At 41.3% G+C, this 26,149-nt stretch overlaps 1 protein-coding gene across 3 annotated transcripts in view; it reads left to right on the forward strand.

Moving 5' to 3' along the window:
• The window catches only part of RPS6KA5 (ribosomal protein S6 kinase A5), a 451,666-nt gene that overhangs the window by 318 nt on the left and 425,199 nt on the right, over nt 1–26,149 (forward strand). The window lies entirely within an intron of this gene.

Consider the following 26,149-nt stretch of genomic DNA (forward strand, 5'->3'; position numbering starts at 1 on the left):
AGAGTGAGCCGTCGAACAGGTGCTATTTACACTCCGCGCCGAAGAAATCATGGAAACTACGTTTACCCTGGAGACGATGCGGCTCAGCACCTCAGCCCCTGTCCCCAGTCGCAATATGGGCTCGGTGGAACACCTGTCCTTGCAGGTTGGGACGACATGCAGGGCTCGATCCAAATGTCAGGCTAGACCAAGTAACAAGATCATCTCAAATATGTTTCGTATCCTATTTTATCTTCTGACTTGTAGTGTATTTTCCTTTATATGTTAGAGAGACGTTTTGTGTTGGTCCGTGGCTTGCCGTGTGGTGGGCATTCTTCATAGTTATTACTGCAAAGGATGATGGATTTCATAGGTGCAAATGAGGTTCAAGATGGATAACCACAGATTTAAATCCTTTGTGAATTCTGCTGTACCTGAAGAGGTAGACACCCTATATGCCAAAAGCATTGTAAGATGTTTATAATGCAGTTGTTCATGGCTTGTTGTTTTATCAAGTGCTTCATCCTATTTTTTTCTGTATCGGAGAGTCAAATGGTGGAATGGTACATAAAGTGCCCCATTACCCCCACTGGTCAAGGCAGGCTAATGAAACATACATAAATGTAGCTGGTTGCTGAAAAGTATGGGTAGTTAAACCAGATGTTCAAATCACTTACTGTTGTAACCGAATAATATTTCTGACGGTTGTAGTCAGTGACATGGTAAAGTCCAAGTAGATCTTGGTAGTTCTTATATCAACACAACGCACAGAGTACGCGAGAGACTGAGATTGTGGAAGACTAAAATGCGTAGGAGGAATTTTCTTGTACTTCTGTTATTCTTCTACGTTAAGACAAGCCCCCCCGCTGTCAGTGTTGCATTTTTATGTGTTCATATAAAAGGAAGGAATCGTGTCTCTGTTTGGACACGGTCTACAGACCTTCGGGTAGAGCAAGTACCATGCACCTTCCTACTCACCCCTGCCCAAGAATCTGCATTCCCCTACCTCGTGGCAGGCTGCATGAACTCTGCTCATTTATTCCCTCCTCTTAAAGATTTAGCTTTGAACGAAAGAATTGTCTCAGCTCGGTGTTTGATGTTCTACTTGTTTAAGGAGATAGTTGGAATATTGTGAATGAAACATCTTGGTTAAAGATGGATAATTACTAGTATTGTATTATCACACGTTTTAGTGATCAAAGATATTTTTATTGCAAACGTGTTTGAGCCAACCTTTAGTTATTTGGCAGCCACTTTAGAACTTTTTTTTTTTTTGGGAAAACCTTGAGAGAAAATTGTTGGGAGCATTTTGTGGAAAACATCTGTCCATGACTTTTGCATTATAAATGGATGGATTAATGGTAATAGCAGGAAGATGCCAACAGTTTGCGCTGGCCAAATCGCCACATGACTTTTACTCCAATTATTAATAGTATTAGTAAATGTTGCTCTCAAAATTTGTAAGGCAAATCAAGTGCAACTCTATTTTTAGTTAGCAAGATACCATGTTTTGAAAGGCTAGTATCACTTTTGTGGATAAGTTACCCTTTCTGGCCACGGAGAACTCATATGTCATACTGCAAAATTTGTGCTAATAACTATTCCACTTTTATTGTGCGTCTATCCCCGAAGGAATCAACTGTTTTCTGAGGTGCATAGAACTGAACTAGACATTTGGAACCTGATTTTACTCCTATTATCCCACTGCTGCTGTCCAGGCACTCCATGTCCATGTATGCCTGTAGATGGTACTGTGCCTGCCCCTAAAGGCATCAGCTGTCTGTTGAGGTCCCATCTCCTCAGGCCTTGCACTACTGGGTGGAGTAGGAAGGAACCTAAAAATAAAGATGTTGGCTTCCTCATATTCCACCTGCTGAATATGTGGAACAAATGGGGCATAACACCTGAGTCTGTAGACATTTCCCACATGAGATTGGTGGTGAAGAGGGAGGGGAGGCTATTGAAAAGTTTGTGTTCCAAGTTCTACATAATAAAGACAATTTATCTACACCCTCTTTTGAGATTATGCTTGAAGGCAACAGAGTTAGAGGATTAGGATAATTAGAGATCCAGCAGTTTCATGAATGTTTATAGTTAAAACTGCCAAGGACCTAAGCCAAATCATAAGTTTATTCTAGACTGCCCTGACAGGGTTATAAAAGAAACTTTACGGGATGGTAATAGTTTAGAATTGGCCTACCATTCTCTATTATTATCATTATTATTATTATTATTTTATTTTATTTTTATTTTTTAAACGTATTTTATTGATTTTAATCATTCGAGTAAGTGTGGCGCTACTCGAGATATGCAACATTAGTACAAAATAGTCACCCCAAATAATATAATTAAAAAATAAGTCCAGAAATTAATTTTATGAGCCCTGCACAATAGATTAGAAACATTTATTGAATATTAAAATCATCCAGTCCAATATAATACAAAAACATAGTTATAAATTAATGTTAGCACAACGCCAATATATATTGTTATATATGTACCATCAAACTTGTATACCCCCACACACGTTCCCAAGATATGCAGCCCCTACCCCTTCAGAATACTACCATGCATACCACTCATACTTTATTTATACCAAAACATACCATCAAACTTACTATAAAACACTTTTGTCGTTTAAAATGTTTACAAAAAGCCTATAGAGCACACCAGATATTACATGATATCCGACCAGTACATATCAAAGTTTCAAAAAATACACTTGTGAATTGTATTTTTTGTTACAATCCAACTGAGCGAGCATTGCTATCCAGCGTGCTGCCAAGCAACCATCCACTATTCACACCCAACATGCCCACCTTCCATGCCGATGTGTAGGTCATACTACGCTTAGTATATGTCTCATAATTTTCAACTATAACATAGAAAGAAGAAAACGCTCAATCAACAGGGCCGGAGAGATAATGGTAGAAAGGAATTAAGACTCCTCGGGAAGCCTACCTGCGCTATCTGATACTTCAGTGAGGTAGGCAAATATTTTTAATGGTTACTCTGCTGAGTGTCCCGCTGACCATACAGTCACCATCTCTCGTTCACCACGCTCACACTCTCCTGTTATTGTGTCTTCACTTTCTGCACGTTTTTTAAATCTTTATTTGTAATTTCAAATTACAACAAGTGATAATCTGTGGTAGGCACATTCAGTAGAGACTAGGGGCCATATGTACCAAAGCATTTCCCCATTGACACAGAATGGGTAAAACCCTTTGATACATCTGGCCCTAACTTCCAACAATACACTTTGGGTTTAGTGATATAGCGAGTACAACTTCCCACACAGGAGAATGACAGAGGCAAAGTTACCCCACCACCCGAGAGTTTCTATCCCCGTCCATATCCCACTGTCTCCTCTCATTATCAGTCTGAGTTCTCCACTGCAGGTTCTGGGTTCGTATTCGGATGTGCAGGTTCTGGGTTCGTATTCGGATGTGCAGGTTCTGGGTTCGTATTCGGATGTGAGAACAGTGCACCTCCCTAACCCCCATCTTCGTGTAGTAGATCCTGCAGCATCTCAGCCCACACCTTGCATTCTTCCTGGACCCTTTTCATCTGTCCTGACTTCCCGCATGTGCCATGCCTCTGCCAGTGCCCACTCCTCCACATCCCTCTTCCACTATCTCATGGTGGGGGCCAGCGAGGATAACCATTTTATGGCTACTCTCGTTTTTGCTAGGGCAAACCCCAGCAGTGTCATCCAATATTCCAGTTGATCCTTTTTGGGGCATGCAAAGAGGCTAAGGAGACAGTGTTGCAGGCTAAGATCGAGCGCTACATGGGTGGCCAATCAGAGAATGTGCACAAATGCCCTCCAGTATGGTACCAAATGTGGGGAAATGCCATATCGTGTGTAAAGTTTCTCACCCTTGCTCCACATTTAGGGCATTTATCTTATGTGTTTGGATATATTCTTTGCAGTCTCATTGAGGAGAGGTATGCCCGGTGCAATGAAAATAAATATGATAGCTTAATACGAGCTTTGCTGGACACTCCCTGAAACAGTGTGCATGTCTTTTCCTAGTCTTTATCTGTATGCTATGTCCTTCTCTCAGCAGCGTTGTACAGGGAGCCCAAGCCTTTTTTTGTCCTGTTTGAGGATGGTGTGTAGCCGAGACTCCAAGTGTCTGGGAGATCTTCTGTTCTAGAGTACCTCCATGGTTTAGGACGTGGTCGGTGTGTTTGGGAAATATATCCAGGTTTCCCCAGCTGTCTTTGTTCATTTAGAGAACTGTAAAAACTGCCCCAGGCCCATTCCAAAATCTTCTTGAGCCTCCTGGAAACTGGTGCACGGATCACCAGGGTACAAATCTCCTAGCTTACACATCATCCCTCCCTCCACAATGCCATGTCGTGAGCCTATCCGTGTCTCTAAAGGGTCTTACCACCATATCAGCAGTTGCTGTGAGAGAGGAGGTCTGCGTAACAACACCTTAATCGCTCTCTCCCATGCTCGCACTACTATTTGTACCACACGTGGAGTCCGGCCCATCCAAACAAGGGCCTGCCATTAAGCTTTGCTGTAAATGGTCCGCCGCTGGAGTACCCGCCAGCATATACTTCACCCCGTTATCACCTTCTTTGCACCAGCTGGCAGCATGCTGCAGCTGTGCTGCCAGGTAATAAAGCTCCAGGTTCGAAAGTCCCAGTTCTCCTGCCCCCCCCCCCCAATGGCTTTTGAGGACGTGAAGTTCCACCCTACTTCTCTTGCCAGTCTGGACGAGAGCAACCAGGAGGTTATCTGTTTGTTTAAAAGTACTCCTAGGTATCTCGCATTGAAGATTTTGAAATATGTACCGGCATTGAGGCAAGACCACTATTTTTGTGATCGCTATTCAGCCAACAACTGACAGGGTAGGGTTGCTCCAAAAGGTCACTGAACTCCGCAGGCATGAGAGCACTCTTCCCCTGTTTATAGTCCTATTGTTTTTCCAGTGTTCATGATTTGTATGCCCAAATAACAGAATTTTTCAGTTTCCCATCTCAGCCCAATATTCAGTAGTGTCTCTCGCGCCTGCAAAAGCGAACCAGCCAACGGGAATACCAACAACTTGTCAGAGTTTACCTTCAAGCCCGAGATCTTTTCAAACCTCCAAAGCTCATGTTACAACCAAGGTGCTACCGTTTCTGGACGCTGCAGATACAAGAGTGCATCATCACCGTATAATGAAACTGTATCGTGTCACCCGTTTGGACCCCCCCACTCTGTTAGTGCAATGTGTAACCATTCCGCCAAAGGCTCCGGGGCTAATGCAAACAAGAGAAGCGAAGAGGGCAGTCCTGTCTAGTGCCCCTCTTAATGTCTCAGCTTTTTTAGATATATCTGTTCTGTACAGACCCAGGTTATCTGCCTGGTATATAACAGCGTAGGCCATCAAGGAACTTAGGACCAAATCCCATCCTTATCTGCCCACATGTAGGCCCAACTCATCATATCCCGTGCTTTTTCTATGTCCAAGGCTATCAGTGATATATCTGTCGTAGAGCCTTGGCCCAAGTGTATAATGGTGTAGGATGTTCATAAGAATACTTTTTAAAGAGAGGAACCCACATTGTTCTTCATGTATCAAGGAGCTAATCACACCTTTCAATCTGTTGGCCAGGTACGTAGCTAACACTTTCATGTCTGTGTTGATCATAGGCAGCAAGTGGTATGATACCACCTGGACAGAATCTTTGGTATCATTACTGTGGTCCCTTCCTGCATGGATTGTGGAAGTTTCCCCCCTGACTTCAGTCTTCTCAAACACCTCCAGAAGTTTGTCCGCCAGTCAGGGCTGGCTTTAGCCCTGGTGGCACACTGTGCTACAGTCTTTTGGCACCCCCCACCCCATGACAATCTCCCTGGATTCACTCACTACCACTTGGCAAATGTGCCCCTCATCTCTCCAGAGCCCCCTTTCACATACATTCATTTGTTTTAAAGCGCTTGCAAAGGCTGGCTTTACTAATCCACTCAGCTATCCACATAAAATATAGTTCTATTCTTTGCAACAGGCATATTAACCGTCTACACTACATTATGGAGAGTCAAAGCTGCCGACAGACAAATCTCCCATCTCTCTCCCTAGCAGGAACATTAATCACTAGAGGTATCTCGACATTTTAGTTGTTCCTGAAGGCTGGACACACAAGGAACCTTTCAGGTGGTGCCTTTAAATTGCAAGTTTCATAAGTCATTGCTAAACCCAGCACCCCCTCAGGTCAGCACCCTCAAATCCAGGTCAGCACCGTTGCTGCCGCACTGCTTCCACCACCCTAAATCTGGCCCTGCCACCTGCATCCCTTGGTATGAATAGTGGCATTCAGATAGAAAGCCGTCTGATCCCAGTGTTTTACCCCGGTTCATATCAGTCATTATCTTGACCAATTCCTCTCTTGTCAGGTCTTCTTCTTGTTCCACTAGATATGCCCTTGAGAGCCTTGGGAGCTGTAGTGTGTGCAGAAATTCCTCTATTGTCATAGGAGCAACCTTCTTTGGATTGTGATACGTGTGCCTGATATCGCTGTAGTGTAATGTTTATCACTGCCCAGGTCACTATTCGCTCCCCCCCTTCGCCCTCCAGCATCATGATAGCTCACAGCGCAACAACCATGCTAATAATTTCCCTAGCTTGTGGCCCTCTTTATGGAGGTGTTGCCTATAGTCCTATTTTGTGAATTTATCTAGACTATCTCAGATCCCTCCAGCCTGCTGCTTTGTAATTTCATAAGTTTTTGCCATACAATCTCCAAACAACACCACCTTGAGTGCCTCCCTCTCATTGGCTCTCGTGGCTGTGGTCACCAGATTCGTTTCAAGGTAGTGTTCGAGGAACTCTGAAATCTCCTTGTGGAAAAAAAGGGTCCTTCATGGCCTTCAGGGCAGATGCGCCACATAGGAATAGGAGATGGCTTTCTTGCCCAGACATATTCCATAGGGACCACCTTTTTGACATATCCACTCACCTAGTAGGATACTAGAAGTCTATTGAGACTGCTATACATGTTGTGGGTGGGGGAGCGGAAGTCGCAGTCTCAGCTGACCAAGTGCAATCTAGAACCTGCCACCAAACATCATGTTCAATGCCCTCTCTTAGAGAGAAAAGGCTGGTTTGGTGGCTGAGTGGACTAATGCATATTCTGCTGAGATCTGTAATTGATACTACAAGTCAAAGATTTAAATTGTGAAAGGAGCCCTCAGCCTATCTGAGGCTGACAAAATGAGCGCCATTGAGTTTAGTAGCTATAGACTTATGTTATACTGTCAAGAAACCCTGGGATGAATGTATGGTTTACAAATACATGTCATGTCATGTCATTTCAGCATGCCTGGGCTAGTTTCATACCTAATCTTCAGGTGCAGCCTCAGCACAAAAATAAAAAGAGATTTCATGTTCATCAAACAGATTGTTAATGATTCAATGCATGGACTGAAATTACTTTGAAAGGCGCTGGAGTGGGGTTTTACAGAGGGTCTGCCTTTTTACACAATGGAATATGCTTTCAAGATACGCTTTTAACCACATCAGGACAGTGATATAAAAGGCCTTAGCTTCTTGTGGTATTTGGAGAAGGATATCATGATCAATTTTGTTGTAAGCTGCGAAGTTGACAAAGATGAAGTAGCAGGACCTAGTCAAGTGAGTTTCTTTCTGATGTTCAGACTTTTGTTTGATATTGACTTGCAAGTACAGATTTAGATGATACTTGTTAGGGTGCATGGAAGTCTGAGAATTCATTTTGAAGAATGTTTCAAAGCTTGTTTGAATTCAAAGTGTGAACATTTTGCACAGTAGTGCTTAAAGGAGACCTTACAGAACGGGTCTCTGAGTTTATGGACATTACTCGAAGAGGGAAGAGTTTTTTTATGTAGTCAATAAAGTGTATTGTTAAATTCTTGCCTAAATTCAGAATAGGTTATTAAAACGATTTATAATTAAATAGTGCACATAATATTTTCTTTTTATATATACGTATATATATATATTTTTTTTACTTTCATTTTTATTTATTTCTTTTGTTAACTATTTAAAATATTTTAATTCAGTATTATATCCTGTGAGGTTTCATTTAAGTGACCTTATTTGACCTGACAATTTACATGTTAGGTAATTTTTATGAATATGTGCAAACTCTGGAAGTAGATATGACCTTACCGCCAGAGCTGCTGACTTTGGAACTAAGAAACCAGGATGTGTCCCAGCATAGGATCAACATACTGTGAGTCTGGTGGAATCACATAATCTCCTCACGCCTACATTTAGAATAAAAAAGGAAAATAAAATGAATCTGACCTTGTGTCATTTAATCTGGTGCTCATGTAAAGGTCTTCCATGCCCTTGAGCCATTATCGTGCAAAAAAAAGTTCCTCCTTTCTTTTGTGGTGTCTCTTACCTAATACATTATGTGCATAGAGAAGGAAGTAGAATAGCCATCATGGTTTGGGCACGGGTCAGTGTCGCAATATCATGTTCTTGAATTGTGGCCAAAATGCCATGGGTTGGAAATAGCAGATCTGCAGCTTAATAGAGCTAATTTCAATTGCTCTTCTGTGTCAGGACTAGAAAGCAGAGTTTGTTTCATGGATGTAATTTTGTTAGAGCAGGATATTTTATTTTAAGATTATACACAAACATTCTAGGTCTTTGCATGATGAGGAATGGAACTATTTTCATAGTGCACTAATCATTATTTCGAGTGGGTTTTTAGCGTGATCTATCAGGATGCAGGTTATCTGTAAACGGTTACAGCTACAGTGACTATTCCATCAATGTAACTTCCCTTATGACAGAGGGAGGCTGAGGAGTTTCGCATTCCATCTTCAATCATTAATGTTGACTGTGATTGTGAGGTCACCATTTTTATTTGAATGAAACATATATATACTCGCCTCAGATACTACAAATTGTGGGTTAGAGGTTCCATAGGGTTTAATTTTGGAGGCTACTTTTAGCACAGATCAAGAAGAATATGCTTCCCATTGGCTAAATGTGTTATTCTTACCAGTCCTTTCCCTTATCTGAAACTATCATCTTGACCAGCAGTGAAGCAGGCCTTCCAGTAGAGCATGTATATGGCTTCCTCTCATAACAGCAAGGAAGAGTCCACTAAATGGACCTGGCTTCTTACAGATCCTCGCCCCACTTCATTACGCCAGTAGGAAGACAGGGTCTTCCAGCGCCTCAGAGCCTGTAAATCAGCCGCTGCCAACAAATCGGTATTGGACTTCATTCAAGGTAGACCCTCATTAGAATTTGCATGGAAACAACTGGTTTGACAAAATAACTGGATTTATGCCAGTTAGTGCATAAACAAGAATGTGTGGAGGGTAAGAATGTATGTTTCCTAAAACATTTTATGAAGAAACATTCCCACAGGATAGCTGCACTTAAAAATAAAAAACCCTTAATTGAGGGTGGTAAATTTTTAGTCCCCAGCAATGATAAAGGTACACCTTTCTACATCTTCCTGCACTAAAATCAAGGTCATTAGTTACCCGTTGGAACTGTATCAACGTTATAAGTTTTAGGAGCTGCCACTGAGTCTTAAATTGGCTCTAACAGTCTTTATCAAAAGCACAGCACTAATGACAGGCAGCCTCAGGTGTTTGTGCATTGTGTCTTTTCCTCAAGGATTATTGCCTGCTTAGGGCTACGCCCCCAGAATGTACACAGATGTCAACAACTATAATATACTGCCTGGATCAGCATTGAGTGCTAGTGCCAGTCAATGGAAAATTAAGCTTATAACTTCCCTAGAAGATATAAGTTTGGAACCTCTCAACACACTCAGAGAGAGACTGAGAAACTGTTGACCCTTGACTTTAGCATCAGGACCAAATCCATATAGAAAACGTGATTTTTAGGCAATTAGAGATTGAGGCCACAGTCCTGATGTGCACTGTGGCTGACTCAAACAAAGCCAAAGCAGTCTCACTATAGATAAAATAGCTCAAAAAGGTTTCATGGGATCATTGATGCCCCATCTTGTTGATTACTGTGTTGGTAGCACCACCTTTTGTTTGACTCTGTATTTGCGCTCCCTATCAGTGATGCCTGATCAAAATTAGATCCACTTCCAGATTTTTGCTGACAGCATACAATTTTTTATATGGATGGAAAATGATTGAGAATCAGGCCAACATCTCCAACTGCTTAGATAATGTCCAGTGTAGGATAAAGTAAAATATCCTTTGCTTAAAACGACAAACTGAAGTGATGGTCCAGTAAGAGCTAAATGCTGTCTCTCTTCAATTTTATTGGCCTTCTTATTCATGATGTTGTTCCATCACTCACCTAAAAGGTGAGTAACTCTAATTTCTTGTTAAGCTGTGATGTCAGTATTATGCTTAATAATGTAGTGTTCCATACTTCAGAATATTTTCCTTCTGTTGTAAATATCCCATAGGATGCTGCTGACAAAATGTTTGTTATGGGAGAGCTAGACTTGGGCTAGTGCAGTGTTATTTACAGTGGCCTCACAAAGAATCTTTTGCAGACAGACTGAAAGAATAATAAATCGAAGCATCAGAATGTACAAGGTTCTGCTCTGAAAACTCTCCACTGTCTCCTGCCGGAGGGCAAAATAAATTTTTATGTCCATTACATTTTTTTAAATAGGATTCTCAAATTCACACTGAAAATCCTTCAGAATCAGTGGAGCCTTTAGAATCAGTGGAGTCTAAAAGTTACACTGGAGAAAAAGCTTCCTTGGCCAATAAGTTTTTTTTATTTTTTATTTTTTTATTTTTATTTCAGGACATCCCCAAATCCTCAACTGTCAATATATCTAAAGATTTTTCTGACGAGTAACACCTTACTGTTCAACCCAGGCCTCTATTTAAACACTGACGTCTCAAAACTACTGAATAGATTAATGCTAAGCAAAAGTACAATCCTTAAGTAAAGTTCTGACTTTGTGTTAAGTTTTGTGTAATTCGTAATTCTGATTTGCCACGTTTTCTGTATGAGAGACCAAAACTTCCTTTTGGGACTTGAACTTTCCAAAAAGGAGCCAAAGTGGATACATTTTGTTTTTGGTATGCTTTGTGAAGATTCATCGAATAGTGGCAAAGTTATTAAGAAAACAAAAAATGCCTTTAATATGGGATTCTCTCCTAATCCTAACCACGCTGCTGCTATCGCGGGCAGTGTGAAATAAATACATATGTATACTCCCACACCTTAATTTAAGTAGACAGTAGTACATCTGTAGTTAACTATGTATGTTTAGCTGCCATGTTTGTTGCACAATATATTGCTGCTCAATCTTCTGACATACAACCTGCATAGCAAAACATTTTCCTTATAATTTCTGAGACACATGGTAGGCTGTTAGCTGTGTCTTTCTTCAGTCCAGCATTCGCAGAATGCCTCACATTTGTATCTGGCTTGTGCAATGATTTGAGACAGTCAGGGAAGTGATAGAAACTTAATGGGACCCTCTAACTACCATCACATTTAGTGAGTTTGGCTGGCTATGGGCTGTCTCTTTCTATACATTCTTGTAAATCAGGAACCTTCAGAGTATCCCAGGATGTGTGCCTCCGAACAGAATCCTTTTTGCCTCCTTAGTGTACGATGATTACTCTTTTCACACAAGTTTTCCAGCCCTTCATGCTTACATACTTGCATTATCTAGTTGCGATTGAAACAACTTGAAGATAGGTTGGCGCTATAATGAAACTACAAAACAACACTTGCTTAATGTGGGAACACTCTCTTCAGTCTTCAAGGAAGGATACCGATGAATGCTCCTGTGCCTCATTACAAAGGTTTTCCTGATTGTCAATCTTTATGAGAGTACATCAGGTCATATCACAAGAACTCTAAATAAGCTTTGAACTGTGAAATGCATTTGCAGTGTATCTGAGATCTTGTTCCATCAAAGTGTTTCCACAGTTCTATAATGTGTCTGCGGAGGACAAGAGGTGAAACTGTGAAGTGCAGAGAACAGTGTGGAAGAGCCAAGTCTGTAGCTGTTGCTGAAATATTCGATGAGCCTGCAAATTCTCTATTAATTACTATGCAAAAAGTTCAAAAGTTACAGATGTAGTCAAAGAGAATGCTCCTACATGGGTATGACAATGCTGGGGGATTATTACTGGACTGGCACTTGGAGATTTCAGATGCCTGGATTGAATGTGGTGTGAAACTGTAGATGAAAACTCAGATCCTATGCAGTTAGCCTAATCAAAATTAGGAAATACCCCCCGACTCCCGCAGACAATCACAATGGTGCTGAAAACAGCCAGACACTGTTCGACCAAGTAATTGGAAAAAGAATCACACAACATATAGCAAATTCTCCTGAACTACCCATGTAGAGTCTACTTAGATCTGACTTGTGGAACTTGTGTCCTGCCATGCAATATGAACATGAACCAAGTTAGGGGAAGTGTATGAATCTAGCTTTCTTAGTCAGTTTACAGATGAAAGTGAGGAATACGAGATATTATTAGGAAAGTTCAAGCACAATGCAACACAACAAATCTCTCACAGTTCTATCAGTGAACCAGAGACAGGTTGCGTCCACCAAATACTACTGACAAGGACTGGGACAATAAAACATGGTAGCAACTTTGTAAGAAGTACTTAGGAGATCACAGGAAATTGACCTAGATGCACTGGGACAACTGGGTGAGAGTCCTGGGATAAGAGTTCACTGATAGGGACTTGCCCATAGCTCCTACACATGTCCAAGGACTCCAGGAACACATGGTTCAATTCAGTTAAGTACAGGGAACCTATTTAGCTCCATTACGTTTTGAGCCCTGGTTCCCCTGCGCCCCACATCAATGTTTCAGATGTACAGTAGACAAGGCCATCTTCTGTCATGTAGGCTGGAGTCAATGCATCTGGTGATTTAAACTTACTGGAGATGGGTTGCGATCAAGCAGTGAGTTTTAACAACCAAGCAAAATGTGTATAATTTCAGTGTATGCTTGCCAAGCCCTTGGCCATAAAAATCCAATTGTAAAGTCATAGATCTAGTCATGCTCCTACCCATCAAATAGATGATGTCGGTGTCTGTCCTGAACATTGCAACATGCAACTGAACTGAAGAAATGGCCGCCAGAGAGGAAAGTGTATGCACAATTCTCAGTGTGGGTATAGATGCAGGGAAGGTGGACCGGGACTTCTTGTGGTGTGCTATGGCCCCTCAATCCTACGACCAATCACTGCAGGAAAGAATATGAATAAATGAATCATGTGCCAGCATCAAGATAAGTCGTTATCACCACAGCCAATGCATTTTCATATTTGAACAGGGACAGTAATACATTGGTGACACAGCTGTAGTAAATAAAACACCCTAAATTCACTGTAATTGAAATAGTCAACCTCTCTAAGTTTGAAATTTGTTTTATTGTTTACTTGATTAATCAATATACTATACATCAGTCAGCAGTGTACCTGAACTGAGTTATGCCTAAATTGTGAAAAAATACAGTACTAAATGTAAGTGCATTGACATGACAAAATCAATAAAATAATTTAAAAAGGCTTTTTTTAACGAGTCCCCAGTGCATCGTTAATGTGCTTCAGTAAGGTTTTGATATGTGCTTTTCATGAATTGAACAAATGGCAGAGCACTTAACAATGCGAGAGAGATTGATATTTTTCATTTCCCGCTGCATGTTACCTATTTATTTAGCAATTCTCGATTGTTGACTAGGGAATTAATGTGGCTTAACAAACAGTCCTCCCCCAACATGTAGCCCTTTATCTCTTCCCTTCCTTTTACATTCAGCGTTTTATTTACTGATGTGTATTTAGAATGTTATTCTTGGCAGAGAAAAATGCTCAACACAGGTATATTGTTTTTATTCTATTCTGTTTCTGTCCGCTTTTATTAGGAATTTAAACTTTTTTTTTTTTACTCCATTTACTGTCTTGAACCTGTAATTATTGCCTGTTGTTTTTCTAAAAAAATGCTCTAGCTGCACAATCATAGTACCGCTGAATACATTGCAGAAAAAGCAATATCATGAATATGGAGATAATTGTTTTATAATTATTGTTGGATAACACTTTCGGAGTGTGCAAAAAATATCTGGATGTTTTCTCTGATACTGTCCAGTGGGATCTATTAAAAAAAATGGACTACAATTCCCTTGTGCATTTGCTTTTGAAATCCTTTTTAGGTTTTAAGCTAATGTACTTAGAAATCCCTGCAAAACGGTGTTAATATTTTTGAATATTCTCTGTCAGGGATGTTTGTCATCAATGACAAAAAGTGTTGATGTACAAGTAAATAGGAAAAACCTGCTCAGGACTTTTTCTTTGATCCTCATTATCCATTAACTTAGTTGAGGAAGTAAGTTTTTGTTTTCTTTCATTTGTTTGCTTTTTTGGACTATAGAGCATTACATACTGTTTTGCTATCATAAATATTTTACAAGGGAATAGCAGAGGATTATATGTAGGGTTTTGTCAATAAGTTTTAAGTTTTCAGTATTTTATATTAATATTTCAGTGATTTGTCTTGTATTGTAATGCCTTCCCTGTTTTAAATCCTAGAATTTAAATTATGTGGATTTTCTTTAAATAGGTCTGTTTAGAGCATGTTGACAGTAGTGGCTTCCAAAGTCTTTCTTTAATCACTAGCTGGATAGTGATGCACATAAAAAAGCAATTCCAGAAGGTGAAAAGAAAAGTAGCCTGAGGGTTTGCATATGCATTGGAAAGGTTTGTGCTTAAAGAAAAGTTGTGTAAAGATCCCTGCAGATCAACACATAACATAAAGGTATAAAAGGGACAGTTACAATACCTTCAGAACAGTTGGGTGGTAACAAAGAAATTCACTGAAGAACAGTGTCTCCAGGGCTCTTCGCAGTCGGTGAGCAAAACGGAATACTCTTTCAAGTGCTGCTTATAGATATCATAAAAACAGATTACAGAAGTCAGTTTTCTTAGTCAATTGAAGAAACTCCTCTATCAGAATAATTAGTACAAATTCTGTCCACCAGCCTAAGATGAATCCAGCAAAAAAATAGACTTCTGAAACTATAGATTTGCAGTCTTTGCAATAAACTTAACCAGGTCATGCAAGTTGATATTGAACAAAATCTATATGCTCACGTTCTTCCAAATATGTTTTCTGTGATGCAGCAACAGCAGTTTTAAATCCCTTTTGAACATGGCCAGAGAAGTATTGATAAACTGTGGTAATAATGGAGCTGTCATTTCTGAAAGTTGTCTGAGAACCCTTCTAAAACACTGTATTTACTTGGTTTTCCTGTCATAATATTCCAAGTGTTGAACAATACATAACTTTGGTCTCCATGAAAAAGCAGGGTAATCTGGCATTCAAGTGTTTATCTTGGTTCTGCAAGTAATTGAGTCAAGAAGTCCTTCAGGTAAACATGCCATTGCAGGCACATTCAAGACGTGATGTCTCACTTTTTAGAAAGATGTATTATTTAATTAGACTGTCAGTTTAACTGCTAGAGCCTTAAAAGATAAAGCAATATTGCATCCTAAGTATAATCAGTGGACTGGTGGCCTATCCAGTTGAATCACCCTAAAAGGTTGACAAACATTTGAGTGCACACTCATGACACCAGCTGAATGCACTGTTTGTGGGCTGAAGGTCATGTTCCCATATACCAGGCTGTCCAAGCATATCAACCATCCTGTAATTCATTGTAGTATCCAAGCCACTGACTCACGCACAAAAAGATCTTCCCTCTGGGGAAGGCCAATCAGAAATCCATTTCAAACCTTCCATCTCGCCACTCACACTGGTGTCTTTTTGTTTATGCCTAACATATCTCTGAATGGAAACCAAAACCCATGAAAGACGGAGAGCACAGTTATCAATGGGTGGTGGTTGAACAAATTGTAAAAAAAACAAAAAAAAACAGATCATTTTACTGATTGCAGGTATCATTGATGGCAGTAGCTGTGGAATACAGTTTATGCATGTTACTTATTGAACATTGGGAAAATATAAAAGGTCTCTTCCATATTCCCATTCTTTTGTCAATAATATTACCACATAATATTATCATTCTACCTTCAAATGAAACTAAATCTGTGTAGTCTACATTTTTTACAAGTCCTAAAACATTTTTCATATAATCATTACATAAGCAGTAATACCCTTCAGCTGCATTTATATTCTAGCATCCTGGATAACTACCCTACATTAGTTATTCCCCTATTTTATTTAAAGCTAACCCCAAAGCCAACTTTTATTTTATCCATAGTAGTATGAAATGGATGTCTTCAATGCAGAATGAAAACATTGTGCGTCGTTGGAGAATGGAGAGCTGAATAGATGATTAGGCGGATGATATCACTTGGTGTAGGTGTGACTACAGGGATTGCCCCACCCCCACTGCCTCATGGAGCTTGAATTCCTAAAAAGCTCCAATATGGTCTGTAGGGTTGCATGCTTCCTGGTTCGCACTTTGTGTAGACCAGCATTAGGAACTGTTTATATAATTTGTAGAATTTCTATGGGTGTAGTCGGTCCTGAAGAAAGCCTGCTGACCCTGAGTGGCATTTGAGATAGGATGAAACATGTCGACCATATTGAAATATAGATGTTAGGGGTCATTGCACTCTTTATACATCACACTGTTTTTATCCCAGCTAACGGACCTTATTAATAAACAACAAGTAGGATCCTGAAGGCTTTTTTAACTTGCACTTTAGTTTTAGTAAGAGCTCTGTTTACAAATTTGAGCCCACCTATTCACACTGGGTGCAGTGGATGAGGATCCAGTGATGAAGCTTGCCACTGGTGGTGCTAGTGAGTGTGGATTCTACTAAACTATCCACGTGATGCAAGGGTCGCACTGTTTTACCTGGGTGCAGATCCCTTTCCATGTTGGTATATGTTGAGACCGGTGGTTTGGAAATTCTTATAACATTTGAAGTTTTCTAGCTGTGAGGCTCCACACTCTTGTGTAAAGGATGGTAATACTAAAGGAAAATTGAGGATGGTCCCTTTTTTATTGCTTCTCTCTCCCTCCTATGTTCTCTTATAGGATAGAACATATCAGACCCTCTAGATCTTGAAAGTATTCATCCCCAATTCGTATTTTTGGGCAGATAGTGAAATGAATAAGCCTACATCTTCTCATGTCATACAGATTAGATGATAAGAAAAAAAAATCCATTATTAATTGTGGCTCTGATACTGTGAAGACATCACTGAGCAGACACCATCAGCCTTTCCAAGGCATCTGCTAACTTGTCCGACAATCGGTACAACTCTAGGCAGTGCAAGATAAAGCTGCAGTCTTCTGGAACTTCCTGCCACCATTCAGATTCACAAAGATTGGTCAAGGTGGTCAAATAGCATCTCTGAATATTCAACAGGTACAGCTGTTAACTTGTGCAAAAGCCTAAACAGTCCTAGTTCAGCCTAGCTTTCTCTTTACTCGCCACCGTACATTTCCCCCACCCAATGTTCCATCATGTTATGACAACGACAAACCCTCTCCATCTGCCTCCTTTTACTGCCAACACTAAAGCACCTAGCACCTAGGAACTGGTGTTCAAAAACCCAGTGGCAAACTGGGATGTAAAATTTGCACAAAAAGTGGTTTGCAAATGGGCATGCAATTAGCAATGCAACCTACGTAGTAATAGGGTTGTATTGCAAATTGTACTTTCACAGGGATCACAGAGCCACCTGCCTAAATGAACGTTAATTGGGCAGGTCTTAGTTTGCAACACAAAGTGAATGACTGCAATACAGGGAACGTACCATCGACGGGACAGAAGATTCCTTGCCTTACCTTTCCAAATGGGTTTTTTCATGTATTAAACAAAAATGCAACTTTTGTCCATTCAAGGCACAGATGCTGCTTTTAAAACAGTAAATGTTTCCTTTTTCAGAACACACCAGAGGAAACAGGCTGTGGCTCTTGGGAACACTAACTACCCTCTTAAGGCTATCTGACTCAATTTTCAAATGGAAAACGGCCCCATAGGAAAGTGCTTTTCCTCTGCAAATCAAGATATCACCCCGTCTGCGATATTAGTATCTGGTCAATGGTTTGTGACTGCAGTTGCAGTCACAAAGCCTCATTACATTTCATTGTAACTCCAAAATAGGAGGTGAAAAGCCCCCTTATTTGCAATTCTTAATGGATCGCAAAACCCCTTTTAAAATTTGAAAAGACTATGGTGCCTGATTAAGATCTTAGTGATAATGCTAATGCTGTCGATTTTTTGACAGAAACCCATCTGTTTACTAGGTGGTCCTGCCACCCGATTTAGATGTTGTTGGTCCCGTAGACAATCCTGCCTGAGTCCTGCTGACTCCACCAGAACTTCCCAATCGCATTGACAGTGCCATAGGAGAAAGCAGCTGATGGCGGGACTCCAGCCACCCTTCCTGCCGAGTACATTTGGACATGCCTTCCCACCAAGCCAGCTGTGGCGATGCTACTTCCACAACTGAGATGGTGAAGGGGGGGTGTGGAATGAGGTAAAAACCTACCTTTTCCCCCCAATTCTACTTCCCTTTTCGACTGGACACGACCGGACAAGATGTTCCGTGGATGCTGCCACTGGAGCACGGAGGAAACACAACCTCCCATGTTGTTGGACTTGGAGTTAGGGAATCTGCATTGCCAGTCTATGTTGTGTGGTCACTGCACATGAGCTCAGTACCACCGCAGTCATATACAAGTCACAGCATTTGTTTTAAATTACTGTGAATAACTGTGACATGCATATGTCGGGGACGCAATTGTTTCGGACATGGATGGGGACACACTTGTACAAGGCACATATCGCACACATACACAGAGGTCATTTTGGTGTCAGTATTTCTTGCCACATAAATGCTGGCACAAAATGACGTAACAGTCGCACTTGTCAACTATGTCCGTGTGTGCACATGGTAGGGGACCTGTACCTGTGATGTTGTGCTTCCAGTTATGTATGTGAGTCAGTACGTGTTTTTACAATTGGTTTGGCTGGTAGAGGTGGAGGGAGCTGGAGTGGGTGATGTTGCTGTGTCAGATTGAGTGCCACTTGCATATGGGTCTGATGTTGTGTATGTTTGGTTGTTTGTTGTGTTGCTGTGTGCAACATTCAGATGAGTGTCGTGTGGTGATAGTTGTGATGTGTGTAGTTGTGCTTTTGTGTGGGTGTGGATGATTGTGTAGTTTTGATGGTTTTCATAGTTGTGAACCCTCCAGGCTAAAGGCTCGAAAGAGCACTCCGTCGTGGTAGTCGAGTGCTCAGCGCAATACCTTTAAATATGGCGTAGGAATACCAAATACATATCGCTGTACTCTAGTCCACAGCAGATTGGCGGTAATACCGTGAAGATCTGAATCAGGCTCTTTGCCTCAAACGCGTTTTGCATGTAACAAAATACTTTTTTGCAGATATAGAATCTATTGTTTTATTTTTGGGCGATTCTCAGGCTTTTGCAGTTGCAAAATAGTTTTGTGCATGTGGTCCTTAGTTGCTGATTAGTGGATAACAATTCTTAAATCGCGTTCGCCAACACGTGCTATCAAAGAATACCCGAACAACTTCCTTTTCACTCCTCATTTCACAGATTAGGATTGCCATTCCAAGTAAAAATGAATAGGTAGAGAAATGACGTAACCCACTGGTGGCCCTTCTTACAGCCAGTCCACGTGAAAGATTGTGATTTGGTCTGTTAAGCAATTTAAAGCGAAATCCAGTGTATTGGTAGTAGCCATACCAGATACCACATATGAGCTCAAATCGGGTAAAATTCTATTTTTGTGAACCTTTCTTTTGATTTACGTTCGTCTCTCGCCAAAATCCATACAGCTGTTTTGCTGATAGTCTAAACTTTTTTTATATGCAGTTTTCTAAAATGGTTATCTATGTTATGGTTGCCAAATTCCTCTGGCCTGTTGGGTATTTGAATCTACTCAGCTTCTCGTCCTTTCCAATTTGTCAAACTATTAGTGGATACAAAGTATTTGTCATACAGAGAATATCATTTTATTCGCTCATTCACCATTAGGGTTTTGCACTTGCGATTCACATATAACTAAGGGCCATATGTACGAACACTTTTTCCCGTAGACACAGAATGGGTAAAAACCGTTGCTGCATCTGGCCCTTACTGTCTGCATTCAGACTAATTCAGTTCTCCTTCAATCACAGGCAGGTGAGGTTGTAACTATTGCTAATTTCCTTTGCCCGCCTTCAGTTTTAGAAGTCATGCTTTGATGTGCGTTTCTGTAAAAGCCTTTCCTGAAAGGAACCAAGTGCGATCGGTGGAGAAGTGTGGCACAATGGTTAGAGCGGCAGACCCTGAAGCAGAGATCTGGCTCAAGACCAGGGTTCAAGTCCCGCTTCGGCAGGTCTTGGGCTCAATTCCCTTGGACCAGATAATTCTCGCCTCGTTGCCTAATCTAATTAATGAGTCCCACTCTGCAACTCTGGGCAATAGCTTGCTTAATCTCCACAGTGGCCCCAACAGCACTTGGATGCCTGGCTTCACCCTGGGGGTGCCCAGGAGTGGGCACCTCACAGGGAAAAGCCAGGAGGGGTTCCATAGCGGTATGAGAACAGCGCCTTGAGACCCTAACAGGTGAGTAGTGCGCTATACAAGTGCAAAGTTTACAGTTTTTTACAGTTTTATTTATATCTTCTGAGTAGCAGCTCATCTTATCAAGTTTCAGAGCCTAGCTATCATTGTGAATATCCGCTTCCTCCCTCGTTTCCCTGATCATCTTCAGATATTTCTCCTTTTCAGTGGTGAAAATTCATCTTGCATGCAGCGAGTTGCATTTTTATAATCCGCCTCTGCCTCATCGTCAACTGTCTGCTTATCTTCCAAACTAACTTTTAACTTAAATGCTATTGCAGCTCGGGTTGAGAATCATATTGTTTCGAGACACCATGCATATTTTCCTAAGCCTCCAGGTAAAACTCACTCCGCAATCTAGTGTTTGTTAGAAATTAAGAATTTATGTACAACAGTTGCTCCACTCTGATGACAGAGCTGTGTTGTTTCTTTCGTTTCATAACGATGTATTTGTGTTGAATATAGAATTAGGTGTTCGAGGATGCAGACCTTAAGTTTTATTGCCTCTCAAGCATCTTGTTTGGATTTAAGTGGATTGGAACACCCCTGCTATCATGTCCTCGCAAGTGAAATAGCAGGGTGTTCCAATGTGCCTTCTTGTGCTTCCAGGTTCTGTTTATCTCATATTTGTACTTATTACATTTTATATGAAACCATACAAATTCAAGAAACAGTGTATACTTGAAAAAGTGGTTACATGCAGTAAAATGCTAAGTAAGCAACAGGTTTTGCAACCTTTACCTGTGCAAGTACAAATTCAGTTTTCAGAATATGGCACATATTAAGTTGACCTATTCTTCCATATTGATATAGTCCTAAATTCAGGCCATTCTGTCATGTATAGCCCCTTCTCATCAGAGGTGCAGTTGTACCAGAAGGGGAGTAATCACGTGCCTCAGTCAAATCTGTAGGTCCAGTGGTCAAGCTAACCACTGCACCAAACACTCATGCAGCCCTTCCTCTCGTTAATAAGTAGGGTCGCAGTGGAAACCAGACGTCTAGCTGGTGGCTTGCCGGTGGAGTTGTCCAATAAAAAGTTTCAAGTTGTTGATTACAGTAAATCGGTCAGTAAGCCATGTTTTGCCCGATGGAGTGCTATTCCTCCCCCAAACAGAGGCTACACAACGTTTAGCCAGTTCAGAGCTATACAAAGAGTTGCACCCTTTTGGGTATAGCTTTTATGTGTCCCCTAAGTGCTATCTTAGTTGATGGTGCAGTGTCTGTTTTGGTCATGGCTGTGATTTTCTCAAAAATTGCATACCAGTATTAACCAACCTGTGGTGAGTTCCAGGCGAGATGAAGAAATTCAGCACCTGGTGCCTGACATTCTATACAAGAGGACTCCGTTGTCAGTCCTCATTTAAAATGAGTTAGTGCCATTAGTGGATTACTTGTGAAAGCCTGGTATGACCATGTCTCCAGCCACCCAACGTGTCCCACCGAGTGAAGAGCAAGTGGTAACAGATCTTGGGCTGGTTATGCTCTACAGATTTGCCAGTGATGTTGTAGTGTTGCATTGGCACGTCAGAAGGATCCTAGAGATCCCGAGCTCCTAGAAGAACATTAGCAACCTGTTGGTGAAAAGGTCACCAACCATGATAATCCCAGCTTCTTCTCATATCTCTAAGGTGCGGCCAGCGATCTGCAGCTTCCACAGCAACATGAGCAAGAAGTAAGGGCAAATGGTCGTGGACTTTGGAATTCCTTGCTTTAAGCATTCCTGAGATGTCCGCGGCAAGAGTGGATGCAAACCTCTCTCCCGGTAGCCAGGATGTTACAATCTGTTAAGGTGTCTCATGCGGACATATGCTTCAGGGAGCCTCTACTCATCCGTGTTTTGTCCTGCCAGCCATAGGAGTTGTGATGCTAGGTAATAATGTGTAATATTTGGAGCACCCATGCTACTGCCCGATGGAGCTGCAGAGTGTGCAGTGCTGTGCTTTTCCTCTCTGCCCTCCGACTCATGGTAAGCAACAAGGAGTCAAGGCTTCGGTGTGTACCTCTTGAGGATCTCAACCCGCAAATTTGAGAAGAGGAAGAGTAGCGAGGGTAGCATCACCATTTTTGACAGGGTGATGCAGCCTGGCATGGACAGTGTAAGGGTCTAACAGAAGATTACTTGGGACCTTAGATAATGTATAATTCTACGAAGAATTCCCTCCAGGAGGTCCTCTTCTTTATGGTATATTTGGACGTCCAGGTATTAAAACATCTGCAGAACCTTGTGTCAGTCTTTCACTACCTTCTTCATTTTTGAGACATTGAGCAAAGCTTTTTGTAGTGCATTCAGTGCTGGACATGACATAGATAAATGCCAATTTGTTCTTACTTCCCAGATAATTAATGGATCTTTATATGGATCTGAGTGTTGTTGGCATACACACGGGAGACAAACAAGTGGATGGCCCTGAGGTTGGCTAGTGGAATAAGGTACATTTTGAACATGATTAAAAGGTGGTGCTGAATAGGAGATGGTAGTGTGTTTGTGGCTGAATGACAAAACCTCAACTTAATGGGTTTGACTGACCGGGAATGATAATAAACCTAGCTAAGGTTGTACCATTTGCACCAGCTGTTTCTGAAGTCGGAAGCTGCACTCTATTAAGATGCTGCTCTTTCCTTGGTTCCTGACGATGAGCGTTTCCGCCCTTGTGTTCACCATTGTAGTTTTTGGTCCAACGGGGGGGGGGGGTGGTTTGAAATCTGGATTTTAATTTGCTGAAGATGAGTTTAGTTTTTTTTTTTTATCTGTGGAAAACTGCCATAAGTAATTGGTAGCATGAGTACATGCTTCACTGTGGCCAACTCAAAAGGCTATGATGGCATTGAAAAGTGAAGTGACTAGTGGGAACTTCACCAGTATTGCCCACGTCTAAAACTGTGGTATGGCAGATACCTCTGTGGTATGGCAGATACCTCTGTGGTATGGCAGATACCTGTTAAATGTAAGGTATGTTCAAAGGAGAACAAAATGTATAATTTACTTTTAAACACTGAGTAGCACAGTGGACCGACGGTGCTAATTAACCCCTTTGCTACCAGGCCTTTTCCCCCTCAGGTGCCAGGCCTTTTTTTGGCTATTTGGGACAGTTCACGCTTATGGCCTCATAACATTTTGTCCACATAAGCTACCCATGCCAACTTTGTGTCCTTTTTCCAACATCCTAGGGATTCTAGAGGTACCCAGAGTTTGTGGGTTCCCCTGGAGGAGACCAAGAAATTAGCCAAACTACAGCAAAAATTTAATTTATTTAAAAACATGGGAAAAAAGGGCTGCAGAAGAAAGCTTGTGGGTTTTTTTCCCTGAAAATGGCATCGACAAATGGTTTACGACGATAAAGTCACCATCTTCCCAGCTTTCAGGAACAGGCAGACTTGAATCAGAAATAACATTTTTCAACACAATTTTGGCATTTTACTGGGACATATCCCATTTTTACTATTTTTTGTGCTTGAGCCTCCTTCCAGTTAGTGCCAGAAATGGGTGTGAAACCAGTGCTGGATCCTGGAAAGCTAAACATTTCTGAAAGTAGGCGAAATTCTGGATTCAGCAAGGAGCCTTTTGTGTAGATTCTCAAGGTTTTCCTACAGAAACTAACAGCTAAAATAAAAAAAAATATTGAAATTGAGGTAAAAAAGAACCTTTTCTGTCCACATTTTCTTCTATAACTTTATCTAGCTATGGCAGATTTTTTAAAGCAATATACCGTTACACCTGCTGGACTCTTCTGGTTGCGGGGATACATAGGGCGTGTAGGTTCATCAAGAACCCTAGGTAGCCAGAGCCAATAAAGGAGCTGCACCTTGAAATGGATTTTTATTGTATACTGAGTATACAGCAATTCATTTGGTGAAATATAAAGAGTGAAAAATAGGTATCAAGGAAACCTTTGTATTTCCAAAATGGGCACAAGATAATGTGAAGATTGAGAAGCAGTGGTTATCTGCACATCGCTGAATTCCGGGGTCCCATACTAGCATGTAAATTATAGAGCATTTCTAAAATAGTCGTCTTTTTTACACACTGTCTTACCTTTGGAAGGGAAAAATGAAGAGAAAGACAAGGGACAATAACACTTGTTCTTCTATTCTGTGTTTCCCCCAAGTCTCCCAATAAAAAATGGTACCTCACCTGCGTGGGTAGCCCTAATGCCCGCAACAGGAAACGCAACATGGACACATCACATTTTTGCATTGAAATCTGACGTGTTTTTTGGAAAGTGCCAATCTGTGGATTTTGGCCTTTAGCTCAGCCTGCGCCTTGGGAAACCTAGCAAACCTATACATTTTTGAAAACTCGACACCTAGGAGAAATTAAAAATAGGGTGACCTGTGGGGCTGTCACCAGGTTCTGTTACCCAGAATCCTTTGCAAACCTCAAAATTTGGGAAAAAAAACTTTTTCCACAAATATCAGTGACAGAAAGTTCTGGAATCTGAGAGGAGCCACAAATTTCCTCCCACCCAACATTCCCCCAAGTCTCCCAATAAAAATGGTACCTCACTTGTGTGGGTAGGCCTAGTGCCTGCGAGAGGAAATACCCCAAAACACAACATGGACACATTACATTTTCCCAAAGAAAACTGACCTGTTTTTTTTCAAAGTACCTAGCTGCGGATTTTGGCCTCTAGCTCAGCCTGCACCTAGGAAAACCTAGCAAGCCTGGAAATTTCTGAAAACTAGACACCTAGGGGAACCCAGATTCTGTTACCGAAAACCCTTAGCTAACCTCAAAATTTGGCAAAAAAACACTTTTTCCTCTCATTTCGGTGCTTCAAAGTTCTGGAATCTGAGGGGAGCCACAAACTTTCTTCAACCCAGCATTCCCTCAGGTCTCCTGATAGAAATTGTACCTCTCTTGTGTGGGTAGGCCTAGTGCCTGTGACAGGAAATTCCCCTAAACACTGCATGGAGGCATCAAAGTTATCAAATACAAAACTACCTGTTTTTGCGGGAGGCACCTGCGTTTTTTGGTCCTGGGCTCAGCAGCCATCTAGGGAAACTTACCAAACTAGACACCAAAGGGAAACTAGAAACCAAAACTAGACACCAAAGGGAGTCCAGGGAGGTGTGACTTGCGTGGATCCTCAGTAGTTTTCTTACCCGGAATCCTCAGCAAACCTCAAATTTAGCTAAAAAATCTAATTTTTCCCTCATTTCTGTGTGGGATCAACACACCAGCACAAATGTCCTAGCACCCAACGTTCCCCTCAGTCTCCTGATAAAAATGATACCTCCTTGTGTAGGTGGGCCAAGTGCATGTGGCAGGGAAAAGCCAAAAACATGTCAAAATTGAGGGGGAACCAAAGCAGGTCTAAAAGGGGAAAAAATATTTTTTAGGCTGACAATTGGGGCAGAATTTTCATAGGTATAGATGTGACAATGGTATGTGGTAGGAATCTTGTGGATTCCTGCAGATTCCGGAAGGTTTCATCACAAAAATGTGGGAAAAATGTGTGATTTCAAGCAAAGTTGAGGATTTGTAGGGCATTGTGGGTAAGAAAATGGTGTTGGGTGCATGTAATGCACACCACCCTGGACTCACCCAGATGTTTCGTTTTCAGATGTGTCTAGGTCTCATAGATTTTTTGAATTGGCAGCGTCCCTAAGTCCAAAAAGTGAAGCC

This window comes from Pleurodeles waltl, chromosome 9 (assembly GCF_031143425.1).
Source record: "Pleurodeles waltl isolate 20211129_DDA chromosome 9, aPleWal1.hap1.20221129, whole genome shotgun sequence".
Lineage (NCBI taxonomy): Eukaryota > Metazoa > Chordata > Amphibia > Caudata > Salamandridae > Pleurodeles > Pleurodeles waltl.